This window comes from Microtus oregoni, unplaced genomic scaffold (assembly GCF_018167655.1).
Source record: "Microtus oregoni isolate MIOR12 unplaced genomic scaffold, Mior012 000007F_ref0000211, whole genome shotgun sequence".
Classification (NCBI taxonomy): Eukaryota; Metazoa; Chordata; class Mammalia; order Rodentia; family Cricetidae; genus Microtus; species Microtus oregoni.
Window position 1 is genome coordinate 25352984 of NW_024543066.1, and position 9430 is coordinate 25362413.

General features: G+C 41.4%; 1 non-coding gene across 1 annotated transcript; it reads right to left on the bottom strand.

Annotated features, from left to right (window-relative positions):
• Positions 1-2140: 2140 nt before the first annotated feature.
• Positions 2141-2250, bottom strand: LOC121451137. The gene has a single exon (XR_005974670.1). It is a non-coding gene; the product is annotated as a U6 spliceosomal RNA (small nuclear RNA).
• Positions 2251-9430: the final 7180 nt, after the last annotated feature.

A 9430-nucleotide genomic window follows, 5' to 3' on the forward strand; every position in this document is an offset into this window, starting at 1 on the left:
GTGTATGCTTTTTAATAGGCAATACTCAAATTCAAAAAGGTTAATTCTACTCAATCTCGTGGTCAAAGGACAGATACATCCCCAGATGCCGAGCAGCTCATTTGGTGAACTTTAAAATGTAAAAGAATTAACATGTTGTGGTTAATACGCCTACTGGAGGGTTTATCACCCCAGCAGTGGCAGGCTGATTACCGTACACTGTGGTTTCCCCTCCTCCGCTCATAGGTGTGGCCATCGTCAGCTGCCTCTCGGCATTTCAGCTTCAGCATCTACCTCCATCTTCATCTTACCAGGAGCTGGTCAGATGGGCATCACATCAGTCTTTGTGCAGATTTGCAGGTGCGAATTAACCTCTAAGTTCAAAAAGAATCGTTTCAGCCATTTTCTCTTGCATAAGTGCTACCTAAAGGTATATTTTAAAAAATTTCCTAATGAAAAAGATCAAAAAGTAATTTCTCCTGCTTTTGATGATTCTCAGTCACACACCAAATGCAAGTCAAGGCGTTTTATAGTCACAAATGCTGATGGAAAACGCTGCTTTTTCAGAGAGCAAAGGTCATGTCCCTGTGAGCCTCCATCATGCTAAGGAAATCGCCAGTTCTTTACTGTTGCTGCTTTTGTGAAGTTTTATCCTGATTAGAACATCTGCTTTTACCATAAGCACCAGCTGTTAGTATCTAGGCACACCTTGGCCCTGCCCCTGGGAGACCTGGCACCTCACCCCTCTGAGAAAGGCAAGCAGTTCCCTAACTGTATGCAGGTTCAAAGAAAGGTCCCTTTAAGAGACAAGCTCCGCCTATTCCCCCCTCTTGTCCTTTCTGCCAATCTCTCTGAGGAGGCAGCTCTCTCTCTCTCTCTCTCTCTCTCTCTCTCCCTCTCCCTCTCCCTCTCCCTCTCCCTCTCTCCCTCTCTCCCTCTCCCCCTCCCCCTCTCCCCCTCTCCCCCTTCCCCCTTTCCCTCCCCCTCCCCCCTCTCTTCCTCTTCTCCTCCCTTTCTCCCACCCCTCCCTCTCCCTCTATGCATCTCCTTTTCTCCGTCTCTCTCTTCCGTTCTGTCCTCCCTTCCCCATTCCCTTCATCTCAATCCAGCCACACTCAAGCTCTGTCTGCATGGTTTATTTGTCGAACCTGCTGCAGTTTGGACCCATCTGCCACAAAGATCTCTCTCGCCTGGTCCTCACCCACCATCCCACTCGCGCTGTTTTACAACACCGGCCTGTGGACTTGTACCCATTTTTCTTTATTTGAGTTAATTTAATTAGGAAACAGAATGCCAGCTCTTTTGTCTTTTCAAGGACATTGGAGATGTCCGGTGTGAGACGGCTAAGAGTCAACACCTCTGTACAAAGCAGAGGACACGCATCTGCTTTCTGCGGCTGCTTCCAGTCTGTCACATCTTCCTGTTCTTCTCTCTTCTTGGCTTGGAGGGGTACCCAATAGCCAACCGTGACCTGCCAGCTAAAGCTTGATTCCTCCCACTCCTCCAGAAAACACAGATCCTTCTGATCAGAGCGGAGTCATTGAAGTTTATAAGCACCAGCTGTTGAAAGTAGACCCCCTACTACTGAAAATGTTTTGATAATGTACTAATGAATAGGCACTTATTTATAACATATTTGCACATTTTTACCAAGTCAATCATTTCATTATGAGCTGTATGCAGGATAGAGAGTATTACAGCACGAGGTGAAATGGGACTAGAAAATTATCAGAATGAACTTTCTGTGTCCCAGGATATCATCTGGTCCAACCTCAGGGACTTTGTTTTTAGGAGAAAAAGAGGACACTTCCTTGTGTAAAAGAAATCCTCAATTTTCTAAAATCTTAATCCATTTTACTCTGAGTCTATTTAAACCCCAGGGGGGCTTAATTCATTTGCATCCTGCCAAAGTACAGGTCGAAAACATTGTAAGAACAGACTTTAAAATAAAATCAGTTTCCTGAAACTACGCAGAAAATAGAGTGTGACCAAAACCAAATTCCCCTTGACCGTAACATTTTCCTTCAGGATCATGATTTATTAACCGTCTTTTGCTGGTGAAGTAGTCTTTTAATTTGATATCTTACTTGAAATGCCAAGGCCACCTTTCAGGAGACAGCATACAGCTGAGGCATAGAGAGCAATGGCCTGGAACCCAAGGCACTTTCAAATTATTTTCTCAAATTTGCGTGACACGCTTGTGCAGGGGCTGTGCAAATTCTCTTTGTGTCATTTCATCCTGTTTAGTGTATGTGCTGCCAATGTGAGCACACATGATTTTATAAGAACAATTTAAACAAATATCCTCCATCAGATCCCAAGATTCTTAACCTTGGGCTCACAAATTTTGTAAGTGGTTATGGATAGCTTAACATATCACTGACCATGTTAAAAAAATTTTTACGTGGAACATTTGTCCTTATTTCAGGCCATGACTAGTTATTTAGGGGACAGGAACCATATTAGCCATTTCTCTGCTTGGCCCAGAGGAAACTTTATTTGGTTTATAAGTCAGTCTATCGTCAAGGGAAGCCAAGACTGGGGCTCACTGCAGGAACAGGAGCTGTAACAGAGGCCATGGAGGAATAATGCTTACTGGCTTGCTCTCCATGGTTTGTCTCCATGGCTTTATTGTATAATCCAGGACAATCTGTGCAGAGATGGCACTGTCCACTGTGGCCTGAGCCCTTCTACCTTAATCGTTAGTCAAGAGAATAGCCCATAGACATGTCTGCGGGCCAATCTGATGGAGACCGTTCCTCAGCTGAGCTTTCCTCTTCCCAGGTGACACGTATCAGCTCCCCAAAACCAACCACCAGCACGAGGAGTAAACAAGAAGCTGTGCTTTATACACCTTGCGTGATGTGTGAATTATAATATGAAGGTTGTTTATTGATTCCGTTCTCAGTCCAAGAGGACTGCCTGGCTGAGGCCCCCACCCCAGAAGCATGATATAGCCATTGCTCCTGTGGACTTGCAAAGATTTAAAGTAATTAATTACTCAAAAATTCTGTTTAAATTATTTTCAAGGTGGAGAGCTAACAATTATTTATTTGCTGCTGTTTAAAACAAACAAATTGAAATTATTTTCTTTGAACTACTGTCTCTGTATTTGAATGAAAAGACATGGAGACAAAGCAAACAAAACAAAGCAAGAGGAGGCAAGAAACGCTTGGATTTTTTCCCCCCATAACAATAAACAAATGATTAGTTTGAGGGCAGATAGTGTCCTGTTAGCCTCACTCAGTGTGATCAGCTATAGCAAATCAGTTTGACACTTTGAACCACTTAGACCGCTGATTTAAGAGTTGGGGCTTCTTTGGTGACTAAAGTCATCATGGCGATTTTCCAGCTATGTAGATCACATGGGTACCACTTGAGACAATTTCAAGTTGCACTGGTGCAGTAATACACTCAGATGTCTACCCCAATAATCCCTTTCCTTCTGTGCATGGCACATCCAGCCACCCTTGGGAATGGCCAATGCCAACTAAAGTCGAATTTCGACTAGTCCAGGAAAGACTTTCTCTCTCTTTCTGCTTTCATTGCCCAACAATTTCTGAGGCCCAAACCTCAAGTTGCTCTTGTCTTGAATTCTCTTTCTGTTCACATTGCACGTCCACTCTGCCATGTCTTAGTTCCATTCCTTGCTGCTTTGATAAAATACCCTGACAAACACAATTCAGGGGAGAAAGGAATTGTCTGGATAATCATTACTATTTATGGTCTAATGTGCAGGGTTGTCAAGGTAGCAGGAACTTGGAGTCCTAGCAGTCGAGGGCAGAGGGTGAGGAACTGCATGTATAATTGCCTAGCTCATCTTCTTTCTTATACAGTCCGGGACCCAAACCTATGGAATGGTGCCATTCACCCATTCACCTGGGTCTTCCCACATAAATTAACATAGCCAAGCGTGGTGGTCTGAACGAGAATGGCTCCACAGAGTCCTAGATTTGCATTCTTAGTCTCCAGTTAGTGAATCATTACATGGATTAGAAGCTGTGGCCTTCTTAAAGTAGGAAATGTGTCCTGGGGGATGACTTCTGAGATTTCAAAAGCCCACATCAGGCCCAGTCTCCCTCTTCTCCTACTGCCTATGGGTCAGGGTGTAGGGTTCTCTCTCTGCTTCCCACGGTGATGATAATGGACTAACCCTCTGAAATTTTGAGCAAGCCTCTGGTGAAATGATTTCTTTTATAAGAGTTGCCTTGGTCATGGTATCCCTTCACAGCAATAGAACAGTGACTAGGATATCCAGATAGTACCCTATAGACATGCCCACAGGCCAACCTTAACTTGACAGTCCCATCCAGATAGATAGTACCCTATAGACATGCCCACAGGCCAACCTTAGTTAGACAGTCCCATACTGACACTTATTTCCTGGGTGATTCTCGATTGTATCCAGATTGTGAGTGTGACCCTTAAACTCACCATTCTACTCCAATCGGCGTCACAACATACAGATCTTTTTGTATTTTGAACTGTTCCGAGGCCTCTCTCACCTCCCTGAGCTACAACAGTCCCATAACCGGCTGTTATCTGCAATTCCAACCTTCAGATCTTCTCCACAAAGCAGTCGTAAACATGGTTTAAAGCATAAACCATGCCATCTCTCTCTCTCTTTTAAAAAATTGATTTTATTGAGCTATACACTTTTTTTCTGCTCCCCTCCCTTTCTCTCCCCCCATCCCTTCAACCTTTTCCTATGGTCTCCGTGCTCCCAATTTTCTCAGGAGATCTTGTCCCTTTTCTACTTCCCATGCAGATTAGACCCATGTATGTCTCTCTTAGGGTCCTCATTGTTGTCTAGGTTCTCTGAGATTGTGAATTGTAGGCTGGTTTTCTTTGCTTTATGTCTAAAAGCTACTTATGAGTGAGTACATGTGATATTTGTATTTCTGGGTCTAGATTACCTCACTCAATATAATGTTTTCTAGATGCATCTATATGCCTGCAAATTTCAAGATGTCATTATTTTTTTCTGCTATGTAGTACTCCATTGTGTAAATGTATCGCATTTTCCTTATCTATCCCTTGATTGAGGGGCATTTAGGTTGTTTCCAGGTTCTGGCTATGGCAAACAATGCTGCTATAAACATAGTTGAGCACATGTCCTTGTGGTACAATTAAGCATCCTTTGGGTATATACCCCAAAATAGTATTGCTGGATCTTGAAGAAGGTTGTTTTCTAATTTTCTGAGAAATTGCCATACTGATATCCAAAGGGGCTGTACCAGCTTGCACTCCCACCAGCAAGGCAGAAGTGTTCCTTTTTTCCCCACAACCTCTCCAGCATAAGTTGTCATCAATGTTTTTGATCTTGGCTGTTCTTACAGGTGTAAGATGGAATCTCAGAGTTGCTTTGATTTTCATTTCTTGGATGGCAAAGGATGTTGAACATTTCCTTAAGTAGTCTTCTAGCCATTTTAGATTCCTCTGTTGAGAGTTCTCTGTTTAGGTCTGTATTCCATTTTTTATTGGATTATTTATTCTTTTGATGACCAATTTCTTGAATTCTTTGTATATTTTGGAGATCAGACCTCTGTCTAATGTGGGTATCTTTTCCTATTCTGTAGGCTGTCGTTTTGTCTTGCTTTACAGAAGCTTTTCAGTTTTAGGATGTCTCTCAGTGTCTGCGCTACCGGGGTTATATTTAGGAAAGTGGTCTCCTGTGCCAATGCCTTCACGTGTACTTCTATGAGGTTCAGTGTGCCATGCCATATCTCTTACACAATCAAAATGTGCAATAAATATTTAATACACTTAAAATGACACTTGGGTGATTACATAATCTTTAATTGTATCTTATGTGTTTAAAATGTATAACTTTATGACCTAAAAAGCAATTAGTGTTTATATTTTTGCTTTTATATGAAATGCAATATTTTAAAAACAAATTGAAGACACAGGATTGAGTTGAATTAACTAGTAGCTTTAGCCAGCTGGCTTAAACTTTCTGCCCACTAATACAAGAGTGAAACCGAAAATTACCTGGTTTACTTTCATCATAGACTTTTCAAAAAGATCAAATAAATACTTATTTGAAAGTGTTTGTGAAGGGCAAAGCGCTTAGCGAATCATAGTTAAAAATAACAGAATTACACAATAGACAAATGATAAACAATAAAATCTGCAGATGGACGGATGAATAACCTTGAAACACTTACTGAAGTAATGTAAAGGCTCAGTTTGGCATGTGCTATAATAGACAAATACCTATGTGGATAGAAGATGATGGCTAGATTAGGGGATGTCAGAACAGAAATTAAAGAGAGAGATGTAGCATTGGCGTAGCATTGCTCACCAGTGGAAACAGCTATGCATTGCCTAGAGACAAGAAAGCTACCTGTTTTAAGTGGACAGGCTTTCTCACATACCATGGGCAGTTGGGAGAACAGGTTGTCATGAGTAGTAACGGCACCCATAGGTGTTGAGTTGAGAAAGTTGTACTTGGCAGTACTTTCGAGAAAGCCACAGATGGACGACCTAGAGCAGTGATTCTCAACCTGTTGTTTTAATCTAAGTTATTCTATTACTAATAAAGACTTGGGAGTCAGATATTGGGGTGAAAACTGCATAGATCAAAGAAGCAGCAGAGGGGTCACCAGCTGACCTTTTTGCCATGCTTTGTAGACTCCCCCCCAAAAACAGAAATCCAAAAACCCTGCAAATTTCCAAGTCCTTATTCCTTCCTGTGCCTCTCTATCTACATCCTGGGTTCTCCATTATTCTATGACTGATTCTTGTCAACCAGTTGTTGGCTCCACCTCCTCATTCAAGGTTAACTTTATTGACACAGTCTTAGGGTGTCGTGGTGTGATCAATTATCCCTCAACATCAACCTTCCTTTTGCTGCGACCCTTTAGTACAGTTCCTCATGTTCTGGTGACCCCCAACTGTAACATTACTTTTGTTGCTACTTTATAACTATGATTTTGCTTCTGTTATGAATCACACTGTAAATATCTGCATTTTCTGATAGTCTTCTGGGTGTCATGAACCACAGGTTGAGAACCACTTCTCTAAAGGATGACAGGGGACTCTTCCATCAAGAGGAACTAGACTTTTGTTTTTCCACTCCCAGAAGTGCCACAGAGAGTAAAGACAAGGCCTCCATGGAAAAGTTGTCTTCCCAGTGGAAAAATTTAGAAATGGAGCCTCAGGAGGATGAAGAAAAGTTAATGATCTTACCCAGTTTAAAGAAGTCCCGTGAGTGCCAGGCACATTGTCAGATCCTTTATATATTATTGTGCTTGATCCTCAGAACATGATTTTAGGTGACATGTTAGCCATCCTTCATTACTATAACAAAAGCCTAAGCCATTCCACTTATAAAGAGAAAATGCTATTTGGCACACGGATTTGGTCGTTCAAGTCCACACTTGGCTGCCCTGTTGCCCTGGGGTTCCATGGCAAGGTGAACAGTAAGCAACAGAGAGGTAGCATCAAGGTGCCACCATCTTTAAAGAAATGTCTACAGTGATCTAAAGTCCTCCCATTGGACCCTTCTCTTACAGGCTTCATCACACCCCAGTCATGTGTCCCTGGACACCAGGCTGCAACAGGGACTCATGGGGAGTTAAGTTCCAAACTGCAGCAGCTGGTATCAATGCCATGGACAGGAGTCAGAGCCATTCAAGAGCTCTTAACTGGAAAGGGACTAACCTGGGACTAAAATTCCAACGCATTGGCCTCTTTGCACAACATACTCTTCCACGTCAATGAGTTGCTGTCTACTAGATATTTTGCATTTGCTTATATTAAAGATTGTCATAGAGATGCACATGGAAGTATTTATGGGTGGTGATAGAGGCTTTGATACCAGGGTCTGATGGTATCAGAAGTAGCAAATCCCAGGCGGAAAATTAGATTCACGGCTGGGTCTATCAGATCAACACAATTTCTTTCCAGTCTGATTTTTTTCTTGGTGAAGAAACATTTTGCTACTTTGAATGCCACCTTTATAATATCCCAAAGAACCTTCCTGCACACTAATTTTGAAAAATCAAGGTTTTTCTGACGGTTCTATTGAGGTCTGGACAAATGGCAGAGCTGCCTATAATTTATACCCTGCTTCAGAAAGTCAGTGGCGATATTTGACAAGGACACGACTTCATTAACATTTTTCTCTGCTTCAAGTCACAAAACAGAACACGTGATTTCAATGAACTCTTTTTTTTTACTTTAAGCTTTTTTTTTTATTGATTTTTATTGAGCTCTACATTTTTCTCTGCTCCCCTCCCTGCCTCTCCCCTCCCCTTCAACCCTCTCCCAAGGTCCCCATGCTCCCAATTTACTCAGGAGATCTTGTCTTTTTCTACTTCCCATGTAGATTAGATCCATTCAATGAGCTCTTTTGTGTCATGCGTTGCTTCTTCTAAAATACTTCAGGACAGAGCATGTGATGGGGAAAATCTCAGATTTGGTCAAATCCTGGCTTTTTGAATTCCACTTTTCTTTTCAGATAGATTCACATTTTCTAAAGCATTGTGGATACATAATAAACTTTCCTTTGAGTTTTGTTGGCTGCATGTTTTTATTGGAGAAAATCTTTTGCTAATGAAAGAATTATGACTTTTGCTTTCAACTTATGCTTAGTTATGGAAATAATATCTAAGCATATAGAAACTTGAAACATTATATAGTTAGACTGTTTCATATAAAACAAATTGACAAAATCCATTTGCCCATATGACAATTATGTTCTCTAATGTTATTTTGAAGGGAAGAGAAGCAATTATATACATATATTGCTATGTATATACAAGAACTGCATATTCTGCACTGTCTGCTGTACTGTACTGTAACTAAAATAAAGTAATTATTAATGGAATATTCATTACATTTCAAACTATGCACAAAACCTGAAAGGAAAGTTAGCCTTTGTTTCATGTGGCTCCTGGTGTTACTTTCGTGTACCTCATGCTACAGTTGAGGAGATGACAACTGTTTAGAGGATGCTCAAACATTGTTTAGATATGGCCTAAGGATGATCAGTTGGATGATCTATGAGAATTACATTTTCTATTGTGAGTGTTAATTCTATGGACCAGTTACGTGAGCTAATTGCCGCACGTGTTTGAAATCAGGATGATGGACACCCTACTGTCCCTGAGAAACAACATGCTTTCTCTTTTGGAAATACTTGGTGGATTTTGGAGTGCTCATTTTGCACGGTTTATTTTAGAAATTGTCTGTCACAGTTTTTTTAACACCTTAAGAATGTTTTATACTCTGAAGAGCACCATGTGTTGTATGTCATAGGGCTGTACATGTGTTGTCTGTCATAGGGCTGTACATGTGTTGTCTGTCATAGGGCTGTACATGTGTTGTCTGTCATAGGGCTGTACATGTGTTGTCTGTCATAGGGCTGTACATGTGTTGTATGTCATAGGGCTGTACATGTGTTGTCTGTCATAGGGCTGTACATGTGTTGTATGTCACAGGG